The 11,500-nt window shown below is 37.5% G+C and overlaps 1 pseudogene; it reads right to left on the bottom strand.

The window, feature by feature from the left end:
• Positions 1-10,274: 10,274 nt before the first annotated feature.
• Positions 10,275-11,213, bottom strand: LOC103247868 (olfactory receptor 52E4-like; annotated as a pseudogene).
• Between the last annotated feature and the right edge of the window lie 287 nt (positions 11,214-11,500).

The following is an 11,500-nucleotide window of genomic DNA, read 5'->3' as shown; positions in this document are numbered from 1 at the left end:
AGGAAAGTGTAACTCTGTAGGTGAATTCTCACATCAGAGAGCAGACTCTCAGAAAACTTCTTTCTAGTTTTTCTTGGAGGATATTTCTTTTGTTACCATAAGTTTCAATGCGCTGCAAGATATCCCTTTACAGATTCCAAGAAGACAGTGTTAGCAGACTGCTCAATTGAAAGAACATTGTAACTCCATGAAATGTCTTCACACATCAAAAAAGAGTTTCTCAGAAAGCTTCTTTCTAGTTTTTATCTGACCATATTTCCTTTATCACTATAGGCCTCAAACAGCTCCCAAATTTCCCTTGGCAGATTGCACGAAAACAGTGTTACTAAACTGCTCCATGAAAATCAAGGTGTAACTCTGTGAGATGAATTCCCGTATTTCAAAGAATGTTCTCAGAAGGCTTCCTTCCAGTTTTTACCTGGGTATAGTTCCCTGTGACAATAGTCTTCAATGTGATCCAAAATATCCCTTCTCAGATTCACATAAAATAGGTCTAACAAAGTGATCCCTGAAAAGAACCTTGTAAATCTGTGAGATGAATTCACACGTCCAAAGCTGTTTCTCAGAGAGCTTCTTTTGGGTTTTTATCTGATGATATTTCCTCTGTCACCAGAGGCTTCACTGCACTCCCAAGTATCCTAACGCAGATTCCAGGAAAACAGTGTTAGCAGACTGCTCAATGAAAAGAACAGTGTAACTCCGTGAGATGAATTAATCCATCACAAAGCAATTTCTCAGAAAACTTCTTTCTAGTTTTCATCTGGGGCTATTTTCTTTGTCACCATTTAACTTCATTGCACTAAAAAATATCCCATTACAGATTTCCAAGTAAACAGTGGTAGAAGACTGCTCAATGAAAAGAACGGTGTGACTCTAGGTGATGAATTAACCCATCACAAAACAGTTTCTCAGAAAACTTCATTCTAGTATTTATCTGAGGATATTTCCTTTGTCACCATAGGCTGCAATGCAGTAAGAAATATCCCATTGCAGAGTCCCAGAAAACAATGTTAGCAAACTGCTCCATGAAAGGAACAGTGTAACTCTGTGAGATACATTCATACATCACAATGCAGTTTCTCAGAAATCTTCCTTCAAGTTTTCGTCTGAAGATATTTCTGATTTCACCATAGGCCTCAATCCACTCCCAAATATCCCTTTTCAGATTTCACGAAAACAATGTTAGCAAACAGCTTCATGAAGAGAAAGGTGTAACACAGTGAGATGAATTCACAATTCACAAAGAAGTTGCTCAGAAAGCTTCTTTCTAGTTTTGATGTGAGGATATTTCCTTTGTAAGCATAGGCTTCAAGGCCATCCATAATATACCATCTCAGGATCCACATAAAGAGTGCTAACACACTGTTGCAGAAGAGGAAAGTGTTCCTCTGTGAGATGAATTCTCCCATCAGACAGCAGACTCTCAGAAACCTTCTTTCTAGTTTTTCTTGGAGGATATTTCTTTTGGCATGTGAAGTTTCAATGTGCTGCAAAATATCCCTTTACAGATTCCAAGAAGACAGTGTTAGCAGACTGCTCAATGAAAAGAACATTGTAACTCTGTGAAATGTCTTCACACATCACAAAGGGGTTTCTCAGAAAGCTTTTTTCTAGTTTTTATCTGAGCATATTTCCTTTATCACTATAGGCCCCAAAGTGTTCCCAAATATACCTTGGCAGATTGCACAAAAACCGTGTTAGCAAACTGTTCCATGAAAATCAAGGTGTAACTCTGTGAGATGAATTCCCGTATTTCAAAGAACGTTCTCAGAAAGCTTCTTTCCAGTTTTTTTTTTTATTTATTTTATTTTTATTTTTATTTTATTTTATTTTATTTTTTTTGTTTTGTTTTATTAATTAATTTATTATTATTAGACTTCAAGTTGTACTGTTTTTGTGGAATCTGCGTTAGGATATTTGGGAGCACAGTGAAGCCTATAGTGACAGAGGAAATATCGCCAGATAAAAACCCGAAAGAAAGACCCTTCTTTCCAGTTTTTATCTGGGGATAGTTCCTTTTGACCATAGTCTTCCATATGATCCAAAATATCCCTTCTCAGATTCATGTAACATAGTTCTAACAAAGTGATCCCTGAAAAGAACCATGTAAATCTGTGAGATGAATTCACACATCCAAAGCTGTTTCTCAGAAAGCTTCTTTCGGGTTTTTATCTGGCGATATTTCCTCTGTCACTATAGGCTTCACTGTGCTCCCAAATATCCTAACGCAGATTCCACAAAAACAGTGTTAGCAGACTGCTCTCTGAAAAGAACGGTGTAACTCTTGGAGATGAATTAACCCATCACAAAACAGTTTCTCAGAAAACTTCTTTCCAGTATTTATCTGAGGATATTTCTTTTGTCACCGTAAGCTGCAATGCACTAAGAAATATCCCATTGCAGTGTCCCAGAAAACAAAGGTAGCACACTGCTCCATGAAAAGAACAGTGTAACTCTGTGAAGTGCATTCACACATCACATTGCAGTTTCTCAGAAATCTTCCTTCAAGTTTTTGTCTGAAGATATTTCCGATTCCACCATAGGCCTCAACCCACTCCCAAATATCCCTTTTCAGAATCCATGAAAACAATGTTAGCAAACAACTTCATGAAGAGAAAGGTGTAACACAGTGAGATGAATTCACAAATCACAAAAGTCTCTCAGAAAGCTTCTTTCTTGTTTTGATGTGAGGATATTTCCTTTGTCAGTGTAGGCTTCAAGGCCATCCATAATATCCCATCTCAGATTCCTCATAAAGAGTGCTAACACACTGCTGAAGAAGAGGAAAGTGTAACTCTGAGATGAATTCTCCCATCAGACAGCAGACTCTCAGAACCCTTCTTTCTAGTTTTTCTTTGAGGATATTTCTTTTGGCATGTGAAGTTTCAATGTGCTGCAAAATATCCCGTTACAGTTGCCAAGATAACAGTGTTAGCAGACTCCTTTCTGAAACAAACACTGTATCTCTCTGAGATGTATTCACACCTCACAAAACAGTTTCTCTGAAGACCTCTGTTCGGTTTTTATCTGAGGATATTTCCTTTCTCACCAGAGGCTTCTATGAGTTCCCAAACATCCTATTGCATTTTTCACAGAAACAGTGTTAGCAAACGACTGTATGAAAAGAATGCAGTAACCCTCGAGATCAATTCACACATCACAAAGCAGTTTCTCAGAAATCTTCTTTCTAGTTTTTCTCTGAGGATATTTCAGTTTTCACCATAGGCCTCAAATCGCTCCCAAATATCCCTTTTCAGATTCCACAAAAACAATGTTAGCATACTGCTTCATGAAGACAAAGCTATAACTCTGTGAGATGAATTCACAAATCACAAAAAAGTTTCTCAGAAAGCTTCTTTCTAGTTTTTATGTCGTGATATTTCTTTTGTCAGTGTAGACCTCGATGCGATCCAAAATATATATTCTCAGGTTCCGCAGAAAGAGTGCTGACACACTGCTCCATGATAGGAAAGTGTAACTCTGTAGGTGAATTCTCACATCGGATAGCAGACTCTCAGAAACCTTCTTTCTAGTTTTTCTCTGAGGATATTTCTTTTGTTACCATAAGTTTCAATGTGCTGTGAAATATCCCTTTACTGATTCCAAGAAGACAGTGTTAGCAGACTGCTCAATGAAAAGAACATTGTAACACTGTGAAATGTCTTCACACATCAAAAAGGAGTATCTCAGAAAGCTTCTCTCTAGTTCTTATCTGAGCATATTTACTTTATCACTATACGCCTCAAAGTGCTCCCAACTATCCCTTGGCAGATTGCACGAAAACAGTGTTAGCAAACTACTCCACGAAAGGTAACGTGTAACTCTCTGAGATGAATTCACACATCCAAAGCAGATTCTAAGAAAGCGTCTTTTTGCTGTTTTTCTGAGGATATTTCCTTTTTCCCCTATGCTTCAATGTGCTCCAAAACATCCTATTGCAGTTTCCACAAAAACAGTGTTAGCAAACTGCTGTTTGAAAAGAACAGTGTAACTCTGTGAGATGAATTCACACATCCAAAGCAGTTTCTCAGAAAGCTTCTTTTCAGTTTTTATCTCAGGATATTTCCTTTTTCACCATAGGCTTCAATGTGCTTCCAAATATCCCTTGGCAGATTGCACGGAAACAGTGTTAGCAGACTGCTCAATGAAGAGAATGGTGTAACTCTGTGAAATGAAGTCACGCATCACAAAGCAGTTTCTCAGAAAGTTTCCTTCTAGTTTTTATCTGAGGATATTTCCTTTTTCACTCTAGGCCTCGAAGTGCTCCAAAATATCCCGTTGCAGATTTCACAAAAACAGTGTTTGCAAACTTCTCCATGATAAGAACAGTGTAACTCTGTGAGATGAATTCACACATCACCAAGAACGTTATCAGAAATCTTCTTTCCAGTTTTTATCTGAGGATTTTTCCTTGTCACCATGGGCTTCAATGCGATCCAAAATATTCTTTCTCAGTTTCACAGAAAATAGTACTAACAAAGTGATCCGTGAAAACAACCATGTAAACCTGTGAGGTGAATTCACACATCCATAGCAATTTCTCAGGAAGCTTTTTTTCGGTTTTTATCTGAGGATATTTCCTTTGTCACCATAAACTGCATTGCACTGAGAAATATCACATTGCAGATTCCAAGAAAACATTGTTAGCGAACTGCCCCATGAAAAGAACAGTGTAAATTTGTGAGATGCATTCACACATCACAATGCAGTTTCTCAGAAAACTTCTTTCGAGTTTTTATCTGAGGATATTTCCTTTTTCACCATGGACCTCAATGTGCTCCCAAGTATCACTTTGTAGGTTCCACGAGAACAGTGTTACCAAATTGCTTCATGAACAAAAAAGTGTTACTCTGTGAGATGAATTCACACATCAGACAGCAGATTCTTAGAAACCTTCTTTCTATTTTTTTTCTGAGAATATTTCCTTTGTCACTGTAAGTTTCCATGCACAGCAAAATATCCCTTTACGAATTCCAAGATAACAGTGTTGGCAGGCTGTTCAATGAAAAGAACAGTGTAACTCTTTGGCATGTATTCACGCATTGCAAAACAATTTCTCAGAAGGCTTCTTTTCGGTTTTTATCTGAGTATATTTCCTTTGTCACCATTGGTTTCAATGCACTCCCAAACATCCTATTGCATTATCCATGAAAACAGTGTTAGCAAACTGCTCCATGTAAAGAACACTGTAATTATGTGAGATGTATTCACACATCACAAAGCAGTTTCTCAGAACGTTTCTTTTTTGTTTTTATCTGAGGATATTTCCTTGTCACCTTAGGCTTCAATTGGATCCAAAATATCCCTTCACAGATTCCTCAAAAAACAGTGTTAACAAACTACATCATGAAAGAAAAGCCTATGGTGACAAAGGACATATCCTCAGATAAAAACTAGAAATAAGCTTTCTAAGAGACAGCTTTGTGAAGTGTGAATTTATCTCAAAGAGTTGCACAGTGGTTTTCGTTGAGAATTTTGCTGACATGTTTTCATGTCACCATAGGCTTCGAAGTGATCCAAAACATCCCTTCACATATTCCACAAGAACAGTGCTAGCAAACTGCTCCATGAAAGAGCCATGTAACTCTGTGAGATGAATTCACACATCACAAAGTAGTTTATCAGAAAGTTGCTTCTGGTTTGTGTCTGAGGATATTTCCTTTTTCAACATAGTCCTCAATGCCCTCCCAAATAACGCACTGCAGATTCCACAAAAACAGTGTTACCAAACTGCTGAATAGAAGAGTGGTGTAACTCTGTGAGATGAATTTATGCCTCACAAAACAGTTTCTCTGAAGGCTTCTCTCCAGTTTTTATCTGAGGATATTTCCTTTCTCCCCATAGTACTCAAAGTGCTCCCAATATTCCATTGCAGATTCCATGACAACAGTGTTAGGAAACTGTTCCATGAAAGGAAAGGTGTAACTCTGAGAGATGAATTCATACAGCACAAAGCAGTTTCTCAGAAAACTCCCTTCTAGCTTTATCTGATTATATTGCCTTAGTCACCACAGGCTTCAAAGTGATCCAAAATAACCCCTTCTCATATCCCACAAAAACAGTGCTGGCAATCTGCTCCATGAAAGAGTAGTATAACTCTGTGAGATGAATTCGCACATCACAAAGCAGTTTCTCAGTAAGTTTCTTTCTGGTTTTTATCTGAGGATGTTTCCTTTTACACCATGGACTTCAATGCAATCCAAGGTATCCCTTCTCAGATTCCACAGAAGCAGTGCTAACAAACTCCTCCAGTAAAAGAATGGTGTAGCTCTTTGAGATGAATTGACACATCAGAAAGCCATATCTCAGAAAACTTTGTGACATATTTCTAGTTTTTATCTGAGGATATTTGCTTTGTCACCATTTGCTTCAAAGCGATCAAAAATATCCTTTCTCAGATTTCACAAGAAGTGCTAGCACACAGCTCCATGAAAGAGTAGTGTAACTCTGTGAGATGAATTCACACAGCACAAAACAGTTTCTCTGAAGGCTTCTCTCCAGGTTTTATATGAGGATATTTCCTTTTTCACCATACTCCTCAAAGTCTTCCCAAATATCCCACTGTAGATTCTGTGACAACAGTGTTAGCAAACTGCTCAATAAAGGAGTTGTGTAACTCTGTGAGATGAATTTACACCTCATAAAACAGTTCCTCTGAAGTATTCTCTCCAGTTTTTATCTGAGGATATTTCCTTTCTCACCATAGCACTCAATGTGCTAGCAATATCCCATTGCAGATTAAACGAAAACAGTGTTAGTAAATTGTTCCATGAAATATTGGTTTAACTTTGTGAATGGAGCAATGTTGGAACATATTCAAGAAGACATTGTATCCGAATTGAAGTTTATTTTCAGTTACACTGAGTCGTCTCTTCCCAAAGTGCTGGTGGATAACATAAAGTTACAGATAAACAGCTCTAATATTTTCACACTTACTCTCCAGTAATGATCTATGAGCCAGGCTGGTTTCCATATTCTGTAAAATACCCTGTGATGCATAAAGGATTCTCAAGGAGAATAATTGTTTGACAGGGTGATCAAGGTTTATGAAAAATGGCAATGTCTCTGAATATTCAATACCAGTAGAACATAATTAACTCTAGCATTGATGTTTTTTTAAATAAAATATGTAATTCAAGACAAAAGCTGTTGAAACTTTAAATGATTTTGAGCCTTAAAAGAATGAGATTATGAGACCTGAGTCACTAACAGACAGCTGTAACCTAGGAAGTTGTAGTATTTGTTGCCCTGATTATAAATTACCCTTTTTCCATTACCTACATTGTATTTTAGAATATTGTAAAAGACTAAGGAGTGCCAGAGAAGACCCTTTCCCTCTTTACTTTTGATCTTCGTTATTGGTTAACTTCCTTCTTCCACATGTTACAAAAAGACCTCATGACTATCACATTGTTAAAGATAAAATGCTAAAAATACTCATTTAAATTGGAAAAAGAAAACAAGCTGTAACTAATCAATTTGCTGTAACTCATAAATCAACTTTGTATGGGGAAATTTTTAATTCTGCTAAATTTCTTTGTTTTCTGCCTACGTAAGTAAAACCTTAACTTTTCAACTTTGGAGCATTGACCTCGTTTCTTTGGATTCTGTGTTTCCCAGATGGCCATCTTTAGCTTTTCATTTGAATAAACACTTACACCGGATTCTCATCCTATCTATTATTTCAGGTTGACATTTCTGTTGTCACCATTTTCTCAATTATATTTATCTTTTGTGTCTTTTTTCTTCAGTATGTCAACACCCTTCTGGTCCCATCTTGTTTGACTACATGTAAGAAAACTACTGTCCAGAGAAGGGATCTCAGGACAGTGACTCCACTCAGCCATGTTTAAGTCTGGTGGTCCAGTTTGATTATGAACCATTTCAGGGTCAGCATTATGGTGCACTCTCATCTACACTGTGGGAACTATTATGCTTATATTAAAATTTTCCAACTCCCATCAATATATTCAACAAGAAAGTTGCACGATACATGTCACAGATCCTTTCATATCACTAAGAGAAGAAAAAATTTTTTCTTTATTTTGCATGTTTATATATTGTACAGCTATTGATGGTCTGGATGCTGGTCTGTGCTTACCACTCAGTCCTGTGGACCACAGCCATGAAGATTCTGCTGATTTCAGCTAATCTTTAACACTATACTACTTGCACCTGCACTCAATTTCTGCAGTCTCCCTCTTTTCATTACCAACACCAACCCCAGGCTATGTGTTCTACCTCCCATTTTACTTGATCTCCACTTGTGACTCATGATGAAGCCTCTTATATGCAAATAAAACATTTCCTACTTAAATATCCTGCAAGAGTTAAGAATTTGTAGTCAAAATGATTTATCTGAGTGATCTTCCTTCACTTGTTACATGAAGATGATGCTAAAGATGGGTATATTTTATGCACACAAATATCTGCTTTCCTTAGAACTCAGGTTTTTTTTATTTGTAAGACAAAGGGAATAGATCAAGTTTCAATGTATTTCCACATTTAAAACTCTATATTCCCATAAAATTTTAGGTACATGAAGCTGAAGCTGCAAAAGTCAAATTGTAACCCATGCACACAGACCTAAAGAAAATAAACAAAATACTATAGGATTCAGAAATTGTGCTTAGCCAGTGTTAAGACCAAGAACTGTCCAGATTCACAGATATTGAAGAGCTGATGTTTCTTTTCTTCTCTACTCGGCTATATCCATCCCCGTTTCCTAAAATTGTTATCTGTGTAATTTTGCGTATTTTGTATATTGTCATCCAAACTACATCGTGGTTCTAAATTATAGAACATGAGGGAGACTTCTGATTTTGAAGCGTGAGTAGACTGATAAGTCACAAATTTCAGTTCAGTGCCTCTTTTATCTATTTTAACACAAACCACATTCTCCAGTCACATCTGGAGTTTGAAAATGGGACTAAATATTGGAGAACTACAGTATTAATAAATTATAATGAGATTATTTTGAGGTTGATATCAAGTCTGGTACTGTGCTTATCATAGCATGAGATAATTGTTTTTCTAAGTTTTATAAAGTCTTACAAGTTTTATACATTTTACCTGAAGGGAAAATGTCAGATAGAATTTGGAATTAGAATTAGACATGTGACACATACAAAAAGTCAAATCTGAGATGACTTTGCTTCAAGTGAGAAAACATGTCTCTGTAATACCCACACTGTAGTCTCTCACATCCCTAAATTCACAAAGACTTACTTTATTAGAGAATGAATGTAAAAGAAAAGTGTATTAGTCAGGGTTCTCTAGAGGGACTGAACTAGTAGGAAATATATATGTGTGTGTACACATACACACACACACACAAAGGGGAGTTTATTATGTATTAACTCACATGATCACAAAGTCTCACAATAGGCCATCTGCAAGCTAAAGAACAACGAGAGCCACTGTGAATCCCAAAACTGAGGAACTTGGAGTCTGATGTTTGAGGACAGGATGCATCCAGCACTGGAGAAGGATGTGGGTTGGGAGGCTAGGCCTGTCTAGTCTTTTCACATTTTTCTGCCTGCTTTATATTATAGCTGCATTGGCAGCTGATTAGATGTGTCCCACCCAGATTGAAGGTGAGTCTGCCTTTCCCAGCACACTGACTCAAATGTTAATCTCTTTCGACAACACCCTCACAGACACAACCAGGATCAATACTTTGTATCCTTCAATCAAATCAAGTTGACACTCAGTATTAACCATCACAAAAAGAGACAGAGCAGGAATGTGAAAGAAGAAAAGGAGCAAAAATGGTAGCAACAGCAAGACTGAGAGAGCATTGAAATAAACATGGGAGTCAAAGATTTTGGAGAAGACAAAATTTTGGATTCTGTAAAGAATAGAAAAATGAGTAACAGACACTACTGCTGGATTACAGTTTATTTTATTCATCTATAAAATGAGATTTCTTTGATCAGTGTCCTTCAGGATCTAAATTTACCTAGAGAGAAGACATATGGAAAAATGGAGCTATCTCTCACCCTTGTTTACAAGCAGTTTTACTCCAAAGCCACCTCAACCTTCAGCATAGTTACCATCTCCATTAATTAGTCTTTGTCCAGGTACCTGGAGAGAAGTGGGGGAAACAGGCAGCAAAGTTTAAGTTTGCATTATCTGTCAACACTAAAGTACTTCTAGTCAAAATGAAAAAATCTGACAAGTACGACTAAGAGTTACAGAAGATTAAAAAGGAAGCTCAGATGATCATAATTTGGATGGTATATAGATATATTTATCCAAACTTTATTGCATAATTATTCCTTCTGTACAAATATTTTCACAACTTGCTCTCGGATCTGCTTGGTCCTGACTCCATAAATGACAGGGTTAAGGGCAGGTGGGACAACCACATACAGGTTAGCCAAAATAATACGGGTATAGTGGGGAATGTTTTGGCCAAAACGATGTGTCATAAAAGAAAAAAATGCTGGTATGTAAAAGCATAGCATCACACAGACATGAGAACCATAGGTATGGAAGGCCTTCAGTCGGGCATCTTGAGAGGGAAGGCGAAAAATAGCTCAAAGGATAAGCATATAGGAAGAAGAAATTAGGATCACACCCACAATAATATAAGAAATCACCATGAGCCCATAGATTATGTTGATCTTGATAGGTCCACAGGCCAACCAGGCCAGACCCATGTGCTCACAGTATGTGTGAGGTATGATGTTATGCCCACAGAATAGCAGACGCAGAATGAGAAACACAAATGGAGTTACAAGAACTAAATTTCTTCCAACAACCACAGAAGCTAGGATACTGATGTTTTTATTAGTGAGGATCATGGTGTACTGGAGAGGGTTTCAGATGGCAACAAAGCGGTCATAAGCCATGACCACTAACAGAACAGTCTCCATGCCTGTAAACATGTGAATACAGAACATCTGAAGAAGGCAGCCCCGAAAGCTGATCTCTTGGAGGTTGAACCAGAAGATTCCTAGCATTTTGGGGATAGTGGATGTGGACAGACCCAGATCAATCATAGACAACATGGCCAGGAAGAAGAACATGGGCTGATGTAGACTGTGTTCGGTTTTGATCACAAAGAGAATGGTCATATTCCCCACAATGGCAATCAGGTACACAATACAGAATGGGAAAGCAATTCACATACGTAAAGCTTCCAGTCCTGGTATTCCTAGCAGAAGAAAGAAGCGGGGATAGAAGTGGGTGTCATTGATGGAAGGCATTCTCCCAGCAAGTGTCACTGAATTCCTAAGTTAGAAGGATCTCAATTTCTTTAAGGTACTCCCTTGTCAAGTTCCTGAAGCAACAGAAAAACTCTTATCAGTGTGCTAGAGGTAATGATATAGGTGGTTAATTTACAAACACTTGAGATTCACTTCTTTCCAGAGGGTAATGGAGGAAGCCTCTCAACACAGATTATTGTTCTGAGATCCATCATAGGCAATATTGCTCATGGCTTTATGTTTGGTAATCTTTGAGATATTTGAAAGAACTGGAAAAACTTCATAAT

The sequence above is a fragment of the Chlorocebus sabaeus genome, chromosome 1 (assembly GCF_047675955.1).
Source record: "Chlorocebus sabaeus isolate Y175 chromosome 1, mChlSab1.0.hap1, whole genome shotgun sequence".
Classification (NCBI taxonomy): domain Eukaryota; kingdom Metazoa; phylum Chordata; class Mammalia; order Primates; family Cercopithecidae; genus Chlorocebus; species Chlorocebus sabaeus.
Note: the sequence above shows the minus strand (reverse complement) of the source record. Positions and strands in the feature narration are given on the sequence as shown.